This window comes from Salvelinus namaycush, chromosome 36 (assembly GCF_016432855.1).
Source record: "Salvelinus namaycush isolate Seneca chromosome 36, SaNama_1.0, whole genome shotgun sequence".
Classification (NCBI taxonomy): domain Eukaryota; kingdom Metazoa; phylum Chordata; class Actinopteri; order Salmoniformes; family Salmonidae; genus Salvelinus; species Salvelinus namaycush.
In genome coordinates, this window is record NC_052342.1 from 14,565,098 (window position 1) to 14,573,533 (window position 8,436).

Consider the following 8,436-nt stretch of genomic DNA (forward strand, 5'->3'; position numbering starts at 1 on the left):
GTAAAAGTAAAGATACCTAAATAGAAAATGACTCAAGTTAAAGTCACCCAGTAAAATACTAATTGAGTAAAAGTCTAAAAGCATTTGGTTTTAATATTCTTAAGTATCATTATTAAATGTATTTGCTAAAATATACTTAAGTACCAAAAGTAAAATTAAAAGCATAAATCGTTTCAAATTCCTTATATTAAGCAAATATTTTTAATTTACGGATAGCCAGGGGCACACTCCAACATAATTTACAAACAAAGAATTTATGTTCTGTGAGTCCGTGATTCCAACAGATCATAGGCAATAGGGATGACCATGTTCCTGTCCTATCAGGAATCAAAGCCAGATGCAGTAACAACATTTAATGTTCCAACAGGGACAAGCAGAAGACAGGTCAAGGCAGGCAGAGGAAGGCAGAGGTACAGGTCGGCGGGCAGGCAGAGGAAGGCAGAGGTACAGGTCGGCGGGCAGGCAGAGGAAGGCAGAGGTACAGGTCGGCGGGCAGGCTCGGGGGCAGGCAGAGGTACAGGTCGGCGGGCAGGCAGAGGAAGGCAGAGGTACAGGTCGGCGGGCAGGCAGAGGTACAGGTCGGCGGGCAGGCAGAGGAAGGCAGAGGTACAGGTCGGCGGGCAGGCAGAGGTACAGGTCGGCGGGCAGGCTCAGGGGCAGGCAGGCGGGCACAGAATCCAGAAAACAGGCAAGGGTCAAAACCGGGAGGACTAGCAAAGAAAAATAGAAAGCAGGAGCAAGGGAAAAACATGCTGGTAGACTTGAAAACGAACAAGACGAACTGGCACAGAGAGACAGGAAACACAGGGATAAATACACAGGAGAAAACAAGCGACACCTGGAGGGGGTGGACACAATAACGAGACAGGTGAAACCGATCAGGGCGTGACATGTCCTGCTAAACAGAAAAAATGGAACAAATACTTTTGGCTGTCAGGAAAAATGAATGGAGTAAAATGTACATAATTGTCTTTAGGAATGTAGTGAAGTAAAAGTAAAAACGACACCCCCCAAAAACGACACTGCATAGAGGCATACTGTATGTACAGAACACAAGAACAGGAAGAATTCAATTTCAATTGGTATCAGTTGTTTAAGTTGTTGACACAGGATGCTGTAGAATGGTCTTGTAAGTAATTATCTTGAAGGTTTTACTTGTTTGGTGGTTTGTGGTTGTCTCACCACTTTGGATAGACCTGGGTTAAATAGTAGACGGTTTGTTTTCTCACACTTACTTTAGGTGCACTTGATTTATCTGGCCTCCATTGCGCCGGTCAAGCTAAACAAGTGTACCTAAAGAATTGGAAAGGAAACTAACACTATTTTGACCATGTCATTCAACAGTTACAATACTCCAGACGACCAATAGGAGGTCTGTAGTGCACAGAGCATGTCTTGTCTTGTCATCTACAGTATACGAGTGAACAGGGGTGGAGCGTCATGAGTATATGTGGGGGATACACCTACAGAATGAAACAAGTACATTTTAGTCAGTCTTACATTCCCTCTATGTAAAGATAGTGAAAACAACAGTGACACTACATAGACATCCTGTTGAAAACCACACACACACAGAAACACAGAGAGCAGGTAGGAGGGTCCTGTGTGCACAAAGCCAGGAGGCCCACCTGACCAAAGCGTAGATATGGCCTTGTCTGAGGCTTACAGAAGACTACAGAGTACCTGTGAACTTGTTCACTGTGTGGGGGTGGGTGTGAATGACATGCTATCAACACAACTAAAAGAAGACAACACAGTGCAGAGAGAGGACTTGAATAAATAGGTTGTTTCCCATACTTGTTCAACTACACACTGGAACTCAATACAAAACTACAGACAAACATGAGTCATTGTCTTCGTCATATAGAGATCACTCTGCTACCCATTTAATTTAGAATGATTGTGTGGCTCCTCCTGGTAACTAAGCTACACTTAATAATAACTTAGTTGATGTTAGTAGTAATGATCCAGTGATGATGACTACCTAGCCTGTTTGATACAAGTGACTCTATTATTCTGAAATGGATTTATAACATGATACAGATGTGTAATATGTATGTAATAAATGTATATATTACCTTGTTATAGATTCTTCACAGCCACACAGTGTCTTTGTTGTGCCTTTATTGACAGATAATATGACTACACACATGAGCTATCATAGGAAAGTCCTTTTTCTACGATTCTTAGTGAACAATTTGAACATTTTGTCAATTCTAAAAGTTTCTGCCAACTCTAAAGTTAAAGCAGTTATGGGGACTTCCATGTACCCTATTCAAAGAGAAATGAAGTGCAGTACATATACATATTCACATTTTGTATTGTTTGTGAACACGTCTTAATTACAATGTACATTGTCATATTCAGATTATACACTGCTCAAAAAAATAAAGGGAACACTTAAACAACACAATGTAACTCCAAGTCAATCACACTTCTGTGAAATCAAACTGTCCACTTAGGAAGCAACACTGATTGACAATACATTTCACATGCTGTTGTGCAAATGGAATAGACAACAGGTGGAAATTATAGGCAATTAGCAAGACACCCCCAATAAAGGAGTGGTTCTGCAGGTGGTGACCAAAGACCACTTCTCAGTTCCTATGCTTCCTGGCTGATATTTTGGTCACTTTTGAATGCTGGCGGTGCTTTCACTCTAGTGGTAGCATTAGGGTTCCTCCTAATGCAAGACAATGTTAGACCTCATGTGGCTGGAGTGTGTCAGCAGTTCCTGCAAGAGGAAGGCATTGATGCTATGGACTGGCCCGCCTGTTCCCCAGACCTGAATCCAATTGAGCACATCTGGGACATCATGTCTCGCTCCATCCACCAAAGCCACGTTGCACCACAGACTGTCCAGGAGTTGGCGGATGCTTTAGTCAAGGTCTGGGAGGAGATCCCTCAGCAGACCATCCGCCACCTCATCAGGAGCATGCCCAGGCGTTGTAGGGAGGTCATACAGGCACGTGGAGGCCACACACACTACTGAGCCTCATTTTGACTTGTTTTAAGGACATTACATCAAAGTTGGATCAGCCTGTAGTGTGGTTTTCCACTTTAATTTTGAGTGTGACTCCAAATCCAGACCTCCATGGGTTGATAAATTTGATTTCCATTGATAATTTTTGTGTGATTTTGTTGTCAGCACATTCAACTATGTAAAGAAAAAAGTATTTAATAAGAATATTTCATTCATTCAGATCTAGGATGTGTTATTTTAGTGTTCCCCTTATTTTTTTGAGCAGTGTATTTTCAACAATATCAGCTCTCTTCAAAATCTACTCAGCTAAGAAGTCTATTTTTAGTTCAGGCTTTTCTCATGAAGAGATTGAGTTGTGATCTTAGTGACATGGGTGTGTTGTGGTTTTGATGCACTGAGGTGTGTGAAGACAGTGTGAGGTGAGGACTGATGGTCATGGCTGGGGGTTAGAGATTAGTTTAGGGACGTCAGAACATCACAGAGATCTGATACAGGATACAGCTTAAAAAGGAGAGTTTGAGACAACTGAAGTGCTAGTCAATATACAGTTGAAGTCGGAAGTTTACAAACACCATAGCCAAATACATTTCAACTCAGTTTTTCACAATTCCTGACATTTAATCCTAGTAGTGTCTTAGGTCAGTTAGGATCACCACTTTATTTTAAGAATGTGAAATGTCAAAATAATATTAGAGAGAGGATTTATTTCAGATTTTGTTTCTTTCATCACATTCCCAGTGGGTCAGAAGTTTACAGACACTCAATTAGTATTTGGTAGCATTGCCTTTAAATTGTTTAACTTGGGTCAAACGTTTCAGGTAGACTTCTACAAGCTTCCCACAATAAGTTGGGTGAATTTGTCCCATTCCTAGTGACAGAACTGGTGTAACTGAGTCAGGTTTGTAGGCCTCCTTGCTTGCACATGCTTTTTCAGTTCTACCCACACATTTTCTATAGGATTGAGGTCAGGGCTTTGTGATGGCCACTCCAATCCCTTGACTTTGTTGTCCTTAAGTCATTTTGCCACAACTTTGGAAGTATGCTTGGGGTCACTGTCCATTTGGAAGACCCATTTGCGACCAAGCTTTAATTTCCTGACTGATGTCTTGAGATGTTGCTTCAATATATCCACATAATTTTTCTACCTCATGACGCCATCTATTGTGTGAAGTGCACCAGTCCCTCCTGCAGCAAAGCACCCCCACAACACGATGCTGCCACCCCCGTGCTTCACGGATGGGATGGTGTTCTTCGGATTCCAAGCCTCCCCCTTTTTCCTCCATCATAATGATGGTCATTATGGTCAAACAGTTCCATTTTTGTTTCATCAGACCAGAGGACATTTCTCCAAAAAGTACGATCTTTTTCCCCATGTGCAGTTGCAAACCGTAGTCTGGCTTTTTTATGGCAGTTTTGGAGCAGTGGCTTCTTCCTTGCTGAGTGGCCTTTCAGGTTATGTCTATACAGGACTCGTTTTACTGTGGATATAGATACTTTTGTACCTGTTTCCTCCAGCATCTTCACAAGGTCCTTTGCTGTTGTTCTGGAATTGATTTGCACTTTTTGCACCAAAGTACGTTCATCTCTAGGAGACAGAACGCGTCTCCTTCCTGAGCGGTATGACGGCTGCGTGGTCCCATGGTGTTTATACTTGCGTACTATTGTTTGTACAGATGAACGTGGTACCTTCAGGCGTTTGGAAATTGCTCCCAAAGATGAACCAGACTGATTTCTTTTGATTTTCCCATGATGTCAAGCAAAGAGGCACTGAGTTTGAAGGTAGGCCTTGAAATACATCCACAGGTACACCTCCAATTGACTCAAATGATGTCAATTAGCCTATCAGAAGCTTATAAAGCCATGACATCATTTTCTGGAGTTTTCCAAGCTGTTTAAAGGCACAGTCAACTTAGTGTATGTAAACTTCTGACCCACTGGAATTGTGATACAGTGAATTATAAGTGAAGTAATCTGTCTGTAAACAATTGTTGGAATGATTACTTGTGTCATGCACAAAGTAGATGTCCTAACCGACTTGCCAGAACTATAGTTTGTCAACAAGAAATTTGTGGAGTGGTTGAAAAACAAGTTTTAATGACTTCAACTCAACTGTATGTAAACTTCCGTCTTTAACTGTAAAGTACTATGCACATCATGTAATCAGGTTGCATTGTCCATCCATGCAAACTTACCAGTATAACTTAAGAATATGAGCAAAATTCAAACAATACATCTAAATTACAGTGAATTCATGTTTTATGTGATCTAAAATGTACCACAGTATCACACCAGTAATGTTAAAAGGAGTTTGACAGAATACAAGCAATTGTAACACAATTATAATGATAAAAACACAGTGTGTAACAGAAAATCAATGCAAGTCTTTAAGGAGGTAAATCTATGTTTCAGTCCATGTTTTGGCACCTCAGCCCAGAGTACTCAGTGTCTCTCTCCATGGCGATACTCTGTCTCTGGTCTTTGGCTTCTTGTGGATGACATTCAGAGCAGCGTAATGGACCGATGTGACTGTGTCATCATCTTCTTGATCCTAAGAGGAATAGCAAAACAAATTCCAAAGACATCAGGAAATGACCTGATAATTCTATAAAAGGAATTGTTCACACTTAATCAAAGTCATAGAATGGTTCACTATAAGGTCTGCATACCTGTTTATGAGAACTGGGGACTACCGGACCACTTGGCTGAGGATGCATTCCTTTTCGATAAACATGAAGGAATCATAAACATCATCATGATCATCATCAGTATACAATGAATCAACCCAGTTTCATTACTAAAACATGTAATGTATACTGCACCTACAGATTAAGCATATATTGTGGGCAATGATAACGCTTACCTCTGGACAGCAGAGAGGTTTTCTTGGTCATCTTATACATAACACAACCAAGGACAATGATGAGGATGACACAAAGAGCCAACGCTACACCCAGACAGTACACCAAGAGAACATGGACCTCCTTACAACCATCTGTAGAAATACAGACAGTGATAGAGGAGACTCAGGACATTTTGTTCAAGCAGGCATAAAATGTTAGAACATTTTAGAAATGTCAGAAATATCACTAACAATCCAGCTTGGTCCCATTCCCAAACAGTATCTCCCAACATGTGACCACCGCACATTAGTAAATCCAAACATCAGAGATGCTGAGGTTCCTCTTGGGGAGGTTGTAGACACAGCTCTGTGTAGGAGACCCAGCCTCAGGGCTCTTCTCACACTGATCACTCCTGTCTCCATTGGTGTAAATGATTCCTGGAGGGGATTCTCCTGAGCCATGTCTGATAGACCAATAGACACGGTGTTCTCCTGCACACGTCTCGGTGTGTACAGTTCAGAGTAACAGAGTCTCCTGGCTGGACTGACTCAGACACAGATTGCTAGAGCACAGTCATGTTTCTGGAACCTGAAACTGACAAAAAGGTCCATTAACCCATAGAATTTCTAGAATATCACGGCAGCAAGTGTTTTAACTGATGATTTGTTAAAATAAAATCTCATCTGATTTAGAGAATACCTCATATTTACACCATATATCTCTATATTCAGATTTAAAAAACAAACTTTCTCTTTAACCTCTACAATGAGAATTGCCCGTTCTCCAAACTCCATCTTACTGCTATAAAAGCTCCCACAGTAGTATGTGCCTGAATCTGACAGCTGCATGTCTGAGATCCTTAGGTGATTCTTTTCTTGGCCATTTTCCACCGAGAAGCGAGGGTTATCCTTAAACTCATGGTAGAATGTTGCGTTCCTTTCAAACTTATTGACAGTTGAGGAGAACTGAAGTTTATCTCCCAAGGTTTGCTTGTACCAAGAGAACAATACTGCCTTGTCACTTTCATGAAAGCAGTGGAAAATCACTATGTCTTCAACGTTGGCTGACATGAGAACACTCTCTTGACGTATGGATGAAGACTCAGTTCCAGCTAGCACATCAACTAGAGAACATGAAAACATATTAAGTATGCTATAAGTTACCCCAAATAAAACTTTAGATTGTCAAAGTGTCTGTAGAACAATCATTGGACATCACATACTGCAAGCAGAGAAATATAAAAGATTGACTTACCCATCTCTACGAGAAGTGGAAATATCAGACACAGTGTGATCATCTTTAAAGTAGTCATCCACTTCACAACTTGGGTCTTGAGTGGAAAGACCCTATGTACCGCACTTCTCATTCAGGCGCGCCCATGTCCTTCTCATGTGTATAGTACACCTCTGTCTCACAGATCATCCTGGCTGGACTGACTCAGAATAGTTGTTTTATAGGTAGATTCTGATCGTTATAGATTTATTACAATTTAAGTACTTATTATTGAAGTTTGGCATCCCTTATTCTGTTTACTACAGTAGCTGTGATAAGAGATTGTGACCTTTTTGAAACATGCATGCTAGGACACTGTCATTCACTAAGGCTTCTATCACCACACAGCCACTTCACCTCACTAAAAACATATATGGAGAACACACAGCAAACACAATACAGTAGTCTTCTTTTAGTGATCTCTCATTCAGGATTTACACTCAGTAGAATAGATGGATAGAATACCCTCCCATGATATTGTTATTGAGTAGGTCCATGGTTCTAGTAGTCTAACATCACACTTAAAATCAGGGTTTGTGTTTGACTAAGAACTAATGATCACTAAGTCAAATTACCTAATAAATATCTATTTGTGTATTTTCACAGATTTCAGGCGACTATGAATAGATAAAGCTGCCTCATCAAGAGTTGGTTTACTGTTGGTTACTAAAATGGTTAACTTGAAGAGCAAGTGGAATATAGACCAAGTTCAGTATGAGAGAGGTAACAGCTCTGAGACAGCCAGCTGAAAACCACAGAAAGAAACAGAGAGAGAGAGAGATAGAGAAAGAGATGGGGAGAAAGAGGGAGAAAAAACAGAGAGAGAGAGAGACAAGTGTCCTGTGTGCAATAGGCCAGCAGGCCCTAACACAGCGTAGCTACAGACCACAGAGTACCTGATAATTGGTTGCTGTGTATGTGAGGGGGTGTTAGTGGCATGAGAAGAGAAAAAAACTGTTCATCCCTACAACTTAACGTGGAACTTACACCGTTTAAACTACTTTGCAGAAATGAAGATGCTGGTTCCTGCAATCTGCAACTTTTACACAATTAAACCAAGGTTCTAATAAATGTTGGTTTTGTTCCAACACTTTTTTGGTGACTACATGATTCCATATGTGTTATTTCATAGTTTTGATGTTTTCACTATAATTTTACAATGTAGAAAATAGTACAAATAAAGATAAACCCTTGAATGAGTAGGTGTGTCCAAACTTTTAACTGGTACTGTATGTGTGACATTTGTTTTGATTTAGATAGGACCATCAACATGCACCTGTATGGAAACAGGGGCAACGGGAAAAAACGACATGTCATCTATGCACTTAAATAGCGCATGGA

General features: G+C 40.7%; 1 pseudogene; it reads right to left on the minus strand.

The window, feature by feature from the left end:
* Positions 1–5,264: 5,264 nt before the first annotated feature.
* Positions 5,265–7,120, minus strand: LOC120030391 (annotated as a pseudogene).
* Positions 7,121–8,436: the final 1,316 nt, after the last annotated feature.